General features: G+C 30.5%; 1 long non-coding RNA gene across 1 annotated transcript; it reads left to right on the top strand.

The window, feature by feature from the left end:
* The first annotated feature begins 5,960 nt into the window (after positions 1–5,960).
* On the top strand, positions 5,961–9,231 carry LOC133821587 (uncharacterized). The gene is made up of 3 exons (XR_009887691.1): positions 5,961–6,290; positions 6,406–6,477; positions 8,974–9,231. It is a non-coding gene; the product is annotated as an uncharacterized LOC133821587 (long non-coding RNA).
* Positions 9,232–10,380: the final 1,149 nt, after the last annotated feature.

Below are 10,380 nucleotides of genomic sequence, written 5' to 3'. Positions count from 1 at the left end.
GAGAGATAGTCAACCGAGGAGATGTTACTGTCTTGAAGAATGCCTCTAAAGATAATCTTGCAGATCTGTTCACAAAGACTTTATCTATTAAATCTTTTCATGGGGTTAAGGGAAATGCCACATTTGCTTTAGGGCAAGTGGGAGATTGTTGGGAATTGTGGTCGTAAAGCCATTGTAGTTGATAATGGTTTTAATGAAATGAATAAATGAATTGAATTATTTTTTATATGTAGCTTATGTACTATATTATTGTTAATAATATTAAGTAAATATCAGAAAATTTCCAAGTTCATCTGTGTGGTCTCAATCTCATATTGGCATGAGAGGATCGAGATTGAGATAATGGTCTTAAATAGTTCGCTGTAAAATAAAGTTTTGGAATCTTTAGATTAATTACTGCTAGTACAGTCCACTAGTATTATGAATACATGTGACCTAGATTCGGGTTACTAGTGTAGTCGCTTTAGTGGAGGTACTTTGCATACTGAGAGCATGTAGAACTGGACCAGATGTGATTTGATAATACTTGTTTAAATACCGTTTCGTAGTATTATAAAACACATCAACTGATGATCATATACAAACTGATCTTAATCCCGAAGCTACTATGAACTCCTATATATGTCATTTGATCCTGTGATTCATGCGTTATGGTTTGTCAGAATGACCAGGCTAAGAATTATTGTCTTGGGGACTCAATGATGTTTATAGCTAGGAACATAGCTTAGAAGATATGGAATCTATACCTTCTTATAGATTGAATGACGGTTCCTTATTGGGTTGGCTTTTGGAACTGAAAAGGTTATTGATGTCAAATTCATAATCAGATTATGAATTAACCTTCACTAGTAAAGTCAATGGTACATTAGGAGTCAAGATATAATTAAAAGGGTAAAACGGTAATTTTATTCCCACTTAATTATGAATCATCAATAGAGAATTAATTTGTATGTAATAATTATATCAATAGACATTTTATGGTTACAATAAAGTACAACTTAAATGTATGTCTTTAATTCTCAAGAGTGCAGTCTGATATTTATAATGGAGTAATCATGAGATTAATAAATATGATTATTGAATCAAATAGTTTTGGTTAATTATTTTTTATTTATTGGAGCTTTGAATTATTGGTCCATAGGTCCCTGGGACGGCTCTATCAACACTATTCAAAGTAAAAGTTGATACAAGGGTCAAACTGTGAATGGACTATTTGAGAGAATATTTATTCTTCAAGATAAATATACAAATATGTGATAGTTGAAGTTGTACAATTTATTAATGTATTAATGTAATTTTTGAACTTGTATAGAAATAAAATAAGTTGATTTTATCAATTATTTTATTTAAGTGAGAAATGATAAATATGGATAGTCAAAATTGGTTTTGATTATTATATTTATTTAATTAATAGTCAGATGATATTGAAAATTCAAATTTTGAATTTTGAAATTTAAGTTGTTATCATTTCCTTAAAAAGATGATACCTTATTTGGATTTATAATTATTAATTAATTAAAATAAATATCCATGAAAAATCAAATCCCCTTATTTTAGGGAGGTGTTACACGCATAGGGCTTCCTGGACTACCCTATGCGTGTACCACTACTGATAGTGATCAGTTATTGGTTTTTTTATTTTATTTAATTAATTAATAAAATATTTTGAAAATAGTATTTTAAAATGGAATGTAAGACTTTGTCTTTAATTATCATTTATTTTATTATTATTAAGGCGATAAATTTTATTTGATTTTTATCATTATTATGATAATAATACCTATATATATTCTATATGATAGAAAATAGAAACGCAAAAGTTTTTACAAGAAGCATTAGTAAAAGAAATCATCTTTTTCTTACAAAAGATAAAACACTTTCTCTCAACCTATAATCAATAGTCTCATGTGTTGAGAATACTTTTTATTCAGAAATTTAATTCTTGTTCTCTATGTGCCCACCCACATCTTGAGGTGTAGAGAACGTCTTGGAAGATCTTGGTCTGAGTACTCTGGCGAGGATAGGTAGATCGAAATATATACAAAAAGATTCATGGATTCTTGATAGTCTACAAGAGGTAAATCATTTTGTATTATTTTTACATATAGATATCTTGCTGATTAACATATTTCATATTAAAGGATCTTCATATAAAATTATTTATATAAAATTTTTGTTGTTGTATACAATACTACTAGTACCGCAATTTTCGTTGCGCACTAGGAACAGTTCCTAACAATTGGTACCAAAGACATCTTTAATCCCTGCGTATGTTAATTACTATGTGGGTATCATATGCATTTTTTATATTATGTGTAACATATGAATGGATGGATGTTTATGTATGAATTGTTAATGTTCTTAAGGGTTGGTATTCAAGGTGCTTTTGGGTTAGGAAAAGTTCTTAAATTTTCTAGATATACAAAAATTCTAAGCCGGATTGGGGCATATGAATTTTGAAATTTATTTTTTTTTTTAAAAATTTATGGATAAAATTCTGTTATGGCCCAAGTCGCGAGTGCGAACCCCGAGGCCCGAGCCGTGACCCTTCGCCCACGCCGAGCCGCGCGCCTGCGCCCACGTCGTGCCAACACGCCCATGCCGAGTGGTGCCCCTGCGACCACACCGTGCCGGCGCACCTATGCCGTGTAGCACCCCTTCTAGCCTCCACCCACGACCTTGCCAGCCACTGTCGGCCTCCCTAGCCGCCACCCACCATGACACACCCATTAGGGTTTATGTCATGCAAACCCTAATCAATGTGTAATTATCTATTTCGGCCATTTTGAGCCCAATATAATTAAAAGTGTTTTAATTATAATTTTTGAATTAATTATGGTGAGTCCAAATTCTAATTGGGCCTCAATAACTTGTTGGGTATTAAAATCCAAAGTTTGATTATTTTAAAATTGTTTAAAATAATTAAAAAGTTATTTAATTCATAATGGATTATTAAAATGGTAACGACCCAAAGACTAAAAGAGAAGGTCAAAAAGATCCAAGGAGTTCCTCTTCATTAGGCCTTAGTTAGTTTAATTATTTTTGTGTATTTTTTGCAAGTGTTGTAATTTTCTAGAAATACCCAAAGCACCCTACCCGCATTATTTATTTATTTTATTTATGTGCTTGAACATGATTAAATTGTTTAATAATTTATCATGCATTATAACATGTCATACATATCACCCACACAATACATATTAAGCATACATTTATTTTAGAAACATGCTTAGGATTGATTATATGTTTTTATTTGATAACTCATATAACTAAATTAGTCTTAATTAGTTAAGATGGTAAAAAGAATTTAAAGTTTTTTATTTTCTTATTTAATAAAATTGTTTTATTAAATGAAATGATATTCTACTTAAAAAGGGAAAAAATAAAATTAATCTAGGGCACGATTATTTATTTTGCATAATTGGATTAGTATTTATTAGAATATCATTTGGTAAAATTAATTTAATTAGTTTTACAACCAAATTGAAAAATATTGACTTTGGGAAAAAACACATTCTTTTTAAAATAGTGAGTGGGAGAGGGAATTATGACAATAAGTCTCATGGTCTCCATTATTGGTTGAACACCGAGAGGCATAGGAAGGGCCTCGTGTCGCCTCCGTTTGCAGCCTTCCTAAGGAAAGACTTCCGAATATGTTTATTTTATCTCAAGGTTGACTTCTCGTAAATGAATAAGATCAGTGATGTATTTAAAGTTTGATTCACCCTAAGACACACTCTTGAGTTAAGTCATTAATAAAAAAATAATGGGTTACACTCCGAAGATGTATCTAGGCTTTCGAGCACGACTAGTACATCCTCAATAAACTAACGATAATTCATAAGTCAAAAGAGAAAAATGAGTGTTTAAGTTTTCACTTATGGAGTTGAGATCTTGTCTCAAGATTATATGTGATTAGTCTGACCTACCTCAAGGCTGGTCCATTAATTTTCAAATTATTCTATCGTGGACTAGTAACTATTTTGTGTGTGTGTGTTATTTTATGTGTTGCATTCATGCATCATGTTTACTATTCCAAATATAAACTAATATTTATTATATGCACTAATTCATTATATTTTATTTATTTATTTTCCAACAGTATGTCCAATTCAAACCCCGTAACTGCTTTACTTGCTAATGAGAAATTGACTGATGATAACAACATGAAATGGAAATCGAATATGAACATTGTTTTGATATGTGAAAACTACATGTTTGTCCTAAATGAAGAATGTCATGAGTTTCCTATTGTCACTGCTGCCGAAATTGCTAGAGAAAAGTATGACAATTGAATCTTATCTAACAACTTATGAGATTTGGGAATCTCTACAAGGCATGTTTTGCAAGCAATATTTTAAGTGCAGACATGATGCTACTAGAAGCTTCATTAATATGAAAATGAAGAAAAAAACTTTTTTCAGAGAACATGTCCTAGACATGATCAACATATTGCATGATGCAGATATCCATGGTGCGACCATTGATGAGTGTATGTAGAACTAGACCAGATGTGGTTTGATAATACTTGTTTAAATACCGTTTCGTAGCATTATAAAACACATATACTGATGATCATATACAAACTAATCTTAATCCTGATGTTACTATGAACTCCTATATATGCCATTTGATTCTTTGATTCATGTGTTATGGTTTGTCAGAATGATCATGCTAAGAACTATTGTCTTGGGGATGCAATAATGTATATGGCTGGGAACATAGCTTAACATATATAGAATCTATACCTTCTTATAGATTGAATGACAGTTCCCTTTTGAGTTGGCTTTTGAAATTGAAAATGTTATTGACGTCAAATTCATAATCAGATTATGAATTAACCTTCAATAGTAAAGTCAATGATACATTAGGAATCAAGATATAATTAAAAGGGTAAAACGGTAGTTTTATTCCCACTTAATTATGAATCATCAATAGAGAATTAATTTGTATGTAATTATTATATCAATATACACTTTATTGTTACAATAAAGTACAACGTAAATGTATGTCTTTAATTCTCAAAAGTGCAGTCTTATATTGATAGTGGAGTAATCATGACATTAATAAATATTATTATTGAATAAAAGAGCTTTGGTTGATAATTTTTTATTTATTGGAGCTTGAAATTATTGATCCATAGGTCTCCGGGAATGCTCTATCAACACTATTCAAGGTAAGAGTTGATACAAGGATCAAACTGTGAATGAGCTATTTGAGAGAATATTTATTCTTTAGGATAAATATACAATTATATGATATTTGAAGTTCTTCAATTTATTATTGTATTAATGCAACTTTTGAAATATATAAAAGAAGTTGATTTTATCAATTATTTTATTTAAGTGATAAAGGATAAATATGGATAGTCAAAATTGGTTTTGATTATTATATTTATTCAATTAATAATAAAATGATAATGAAAATTCAAAATTTGAATTTTTAAATTTAAATTGTTATCTTTTCCATAAAAAGATGATACCTTATTTGGATTACTAATTATTAATTAATTAAAATAAATATGCATAAAAAATCAAATAGGGAGGTATTTGTAGTGCACCAAATTTTATTTTAGTTATTAAATTTTTGTGTTTTATTTTATTTAATTGTTAAGTGTTGTGAATTATTTTATTTAATTGTTTGTTTGTTTAAATTAATTGTTAGAATTGTTTTGTATAATTTTGTGAATTTAATTGTTAAATGTTATTTATTTATTTATTTTAAAAATGTGATTAATTGAGTTTTGGTTGAATGCACTAAGGTGCATGATAGGTATTGATCCACCCTAGTTATTGAGTGTGTGCATATGCATGGTTGCATGGTGCACATGTGTAGAATTTTCTACACACTTGTAGTTTCTTTTTTTTTATTAGATTTAATTATTTATTAAAAAAATAAAAGAAAAGGGAAATATGAGTAGTGGACGTGTGGAGCATAGTGGTAAAAGGGAAATTATTTTCCTATTTTATTTGGGAGAATATTGATTAAAATGGAAAAGATGTTGTCATCTTTATTCCATACCAATTAAAAAATAAAAATCAATTAAATAAGAAATAAGATAAAATAATTAGGAATAGGAAACTTACCATTTGGTGTATTAGGTTATTTTGGGCCACTTTAGAATAAAAAGGGAAGAAAGAAAATAGAGAGCCATTATGCTCTTGGGCTGCCGAAAATAGAGAGAGAAGGAGAGAGAGAGAGTGGCGAACTAGAGAGAGAAAGGGAGAGAGGGGCTGCCATTTTTCTAGAGAGAAGGAGAAGAGGAGGAAGAAGAAGGGATCAACTTTAGGGTATGTTTCTTGATGTTCATATTTGTAATTTCTCTCTTTTGATTCTTGTATTTTGACTAGAGTTTTGCTGTGTTGATTTTCTCCTTCTCCTCATGTGGGTTTTCGAAAATCCCAGGCTTGAACAAATGGGTGATATAGTTTGAGTTTTGGTCACTATTGGGTGTTCTTGATTTTACAATCAAAAGAGGTAATGAATATCTAACCCTAATGTTTTTGTTATGTTTCTTGGGTTCATTGATTGATGGTTTTTTTTTTATGTTGATGCATGAGGGAATTAACCTAGGCGTGGGCATGGGTATTCATGTTGTTTTGGTTTGATTCTTATGGTTGTGATTCTTATATGTATATTCATAGTATGTGGGTGGAGTTGATTATTGATATGCGGTGTTGATGATATGGTGTTTAAGATTTTCTATGATTTGATGATGGGTATGTTTTGGCTTAAAGACTATGTGAAAGTATGCAAAGGTTTTAAATTGTGATCTATACAAATGTTGGTGAATATTTTTTAAAATAACATGAAAGGATTTGAGTATTTTGGGCTAAGAGGATTTCGGCCTAAGGGTGATATTCAAAGCATGATTGTTATTTTTTTTTTTATGTTTTATGTCATAAAAATTCTTAGAAACATGATAGGTTGTTGTAAGATGTAAAATGGATATATGTTAGTTTTGTTTCTCTTGAAGTACTTGTATGATGGTAATATGTTAAGAGTATGTTCAAGACAAGGTTAAAAATGATTATTTGTTTATGATTTGTGAGTTATGGTGGTTTGATAAATTATTGTATGCTAATGGTAACATTAAAATAATTAAAGGGGTGTAGAAACATGCTAGGTTTTGAGTTGGAGCATTATTATTAAATATGTATGAATTTTGTGGAGTATGATGAAAAGAATGAATATTATGATTTATTGTACTTGCTGATTTTGTGTAAAAATGATGTTGTATGTGATGAAAATAGTGTTTTGAGTGCTTAATTAAAATTTGCAAGTGCTATGATGTTTTAAGAAGTTGGAAGAGAGATTGTAAGATGCCTTGAAATGATATTTTTGTGCAAATAATCACCTACACTTTTTTTTTATATATTTTTGATATAAATATGAGTTTTAAAAAAAATGATGATTTTGAGGATATATTTAGTTGCTGGAATTTTAATAAAAAAAATGTGAGGTTGTATTTTTAAATAAAAGGAATTTGGTGTGTATGTTGAAATAAATCAATACCCTAACCCATGAAATTATTTAAAGTTGTGTTTTTAATATAACCATGAGTGTTCATTTTAATAGATATGATTTTTCATAATTTCAATTAAGAAAAATATTGAGTTTAATTCACTTGTGATTTTTAAATAATTAAAATCATGGTTGAAAGTTTGGTTTGTTAAATATTTCTAAAAATAATGATTGGATTTTCACATATGAATTTATTCCACTTAAAATTAAGTCTTAAAATAATACATGTAAAAGAATGTATTTTTCCACACCTAACAATTATATTTTTTCTCACATCAAATTTGTAAATTTGATAATTGGATTATAATGTTATTTTCTAAGTAAACACGTTAAATTATAAGTATTTTACGTGATTTTTAGTCTTTGTTATTTTATGGAATTTAAAAGTAAATAATGGGATTATTATATTTTAAATGGTTAAATAAATTATTTTATGAAATAAAAATAATGTCTTAAAGGCTTTAATCAACCTAGTAATTTTAAGAAGACAAACAATGGTAATCAAAGCATGTTACTATTTCATTATTTTCGAAACGATAGAAATAAGCGCATTGGAATTATCGTTTTTAACGCCGCATTTTAACAACGTTCTCACGTATGCATGTGGCATGCAATTTCACTTTTACGTTAAAAAATATGCATATTATGTAACCATATGATTTTTATAGGAAGACCATGCATGTAATATATGTATAAATTACATTATTCTTTTGATGACTTTATATTTAATTATGCCTAGTTTGGATGTTGTGAGTAGTTTTCACCATGTGTGCATGGCCCATACACACATGGGTTATATGAGTGGGCAAAATAGTATTTTATGTGATGCTAAAGGATATTATTTGGTTATGGTATAGGTTCGTTGTAAAGTTGTGATTTTGCCTTACTTAGACCTGAGGTAAGGTAGTTAGATAGAATTTTTGTTTATTTATGCTGTGAATGGTAATATCGTTTGTATGAATGAGAATATTATGATTGATGATACTTTTGTGTTATGAATTATGAAATGCTTTATTGCGATGATGTGACTGGATTGTATGTCATTTTGAATGATGTACGCTATGAATGGATGTTAGCGTGATGAACGCGACACATCAAAATAGGTTGCTAAGGATATGAAGACGTAACCCGAGTAACTAAGGATATGAAGACATAGCTCAAAGGACGGATGCGTCGAGGTTATTCAAGGACCAGAGATCCTGTTTACCTCAAGAGGTGACATGGACAAGTTAGCAGTTCATGTTCACAAGGATATTGATGTTTATGTTATGACGATGATGATGCCTTTGTACATTATGCCAATGTTGTAATGGTTATGTTTATGTTTACGATAATGATGCTATGGTGTATGACGATGTATGAATGTCAATATGTTTTGTGTGTTTTACTTATGTGTTATTTGTACTTCCTTACTAGGCTTTTAGCTCACCCCCTTACTTTCCCTTCCAGGTAGCAAAGAAGTTTCTCTATGGCACACGTGGTGATGTGGGCAGTTCTATCGTCATGGTGTGGGGGCATCCTATGGACGAGAAACGATCAGTTTAAAACGCCAATTTTCTAAAATAATGTTATGTTTATTTTACCATTCTAAACTTATCATTGAGACTTGAACTTTGGTTATTTTTAAGAACTTTGCATGAAAACTATTATTTTTCTTTTTAAACTATTGGGCCCAACATGCATGTGTTATTTTTCTCATATAAATTCATGAGTATGCGAATGTTTTATAAAGAACTAGATTAGGGCATTTTATAAATGGTATCAGAGACGGTCGTCCATGTTTTCGAGGACCCTCCCCATACATGCTAAAGACGGGAAAATCTCACCTCTCTGCGTCGTAAGTACTTGCTCTAAATGTTATCTATATTCTTTCCTACTTTTAAATTTTGTAGTTTTGTAATTGTTGTGTGGAAAGTATGCCTCTAGTAATTAGGACTTCTAGAAAGAAACTTCTCGATGAGAGAAGTGGGATCTCAAGGGTTCATATAGATGATGTAAACAACGCAGATGAGTGGATATCAGCTCCCCGAAAGATGTTTGTTGTGAATGAACATATTTAATGGATGAGATACATCATAGGAAATCGCAAGTATGACACTATCAAGTAAAGTGAAGAATGGAATACGTCAATGATAATATAACTGGACACTATCAAGATCAAAGGACACATAAGCTTTGCGACGCGATTGTTAATATAGACATAGGTTAGGGAGTTTACTCCACGACATTATCTTGCGAGGTGATGTTGTTAACTAGATAGAAATGTGTAGTAGTAGAGGAGCAGAAAAAGTGGACACGCCACAACATTTAGTAGAAAACAATAACAAAACCTCAATGGAGTAAATGGAGACTAAGGAGGTGGAGAGGCAAGTAAATCCATGATAACATAGTTCAACATAGAGGACAATGACAAGCTACGAACTGATGCAACAATGAGGATAAGTAATGAGTTGCGACATGAAAAAACAAGACAAAGGCTACTAGCATAGACTAAGGATTTCAAGGGACAACAAGAAAATTAGCAATCCTAAAAGTGGATGCTAGAATTTGGCGGGACATGTTTAAGAAGACACAAACTTTAGACACCTGGGCTGACTTTGTACAAGTTTTCAGCAAAAAGTACTACAATGCTACAATACTAGCAACTAGAGTTATTGAGTTTGTGACACTGACACAAGGTATTCTTCCAGTCACAGAGTATGCCTAGAAGTTTGACAGACTGGCATGGTTTGCATCTGAGATAGTCTCAACAAAGGTCATGAGTGTTCAAGGATTCGTAAGGAGACTGATGCCTATGATTGCCAAGGATGTCAAAATGACCAGTATAGAGCCAATTAGCTATGCTGAGATTCTGGA

The sequence above is a fragment of the Humulus lupulus genome, chromosome 3 (assembly GCF_963169125.1).
Source record: "Humulus lupulus chromosome 3, drHumLupu1.1, whole genome shotgun sequence".
NCBI classification, from domain to species: Eukaryota; Viridiplantae; Streptophyta; class Magnoliopsida; order Rosales; family Cannabaceae; genus Humulus; species Humulus lupulus.
Note: the sequence above shows the minus strand (reverse complement) of the source record. Positions and strands in the feature narration are given on the sequence as shown.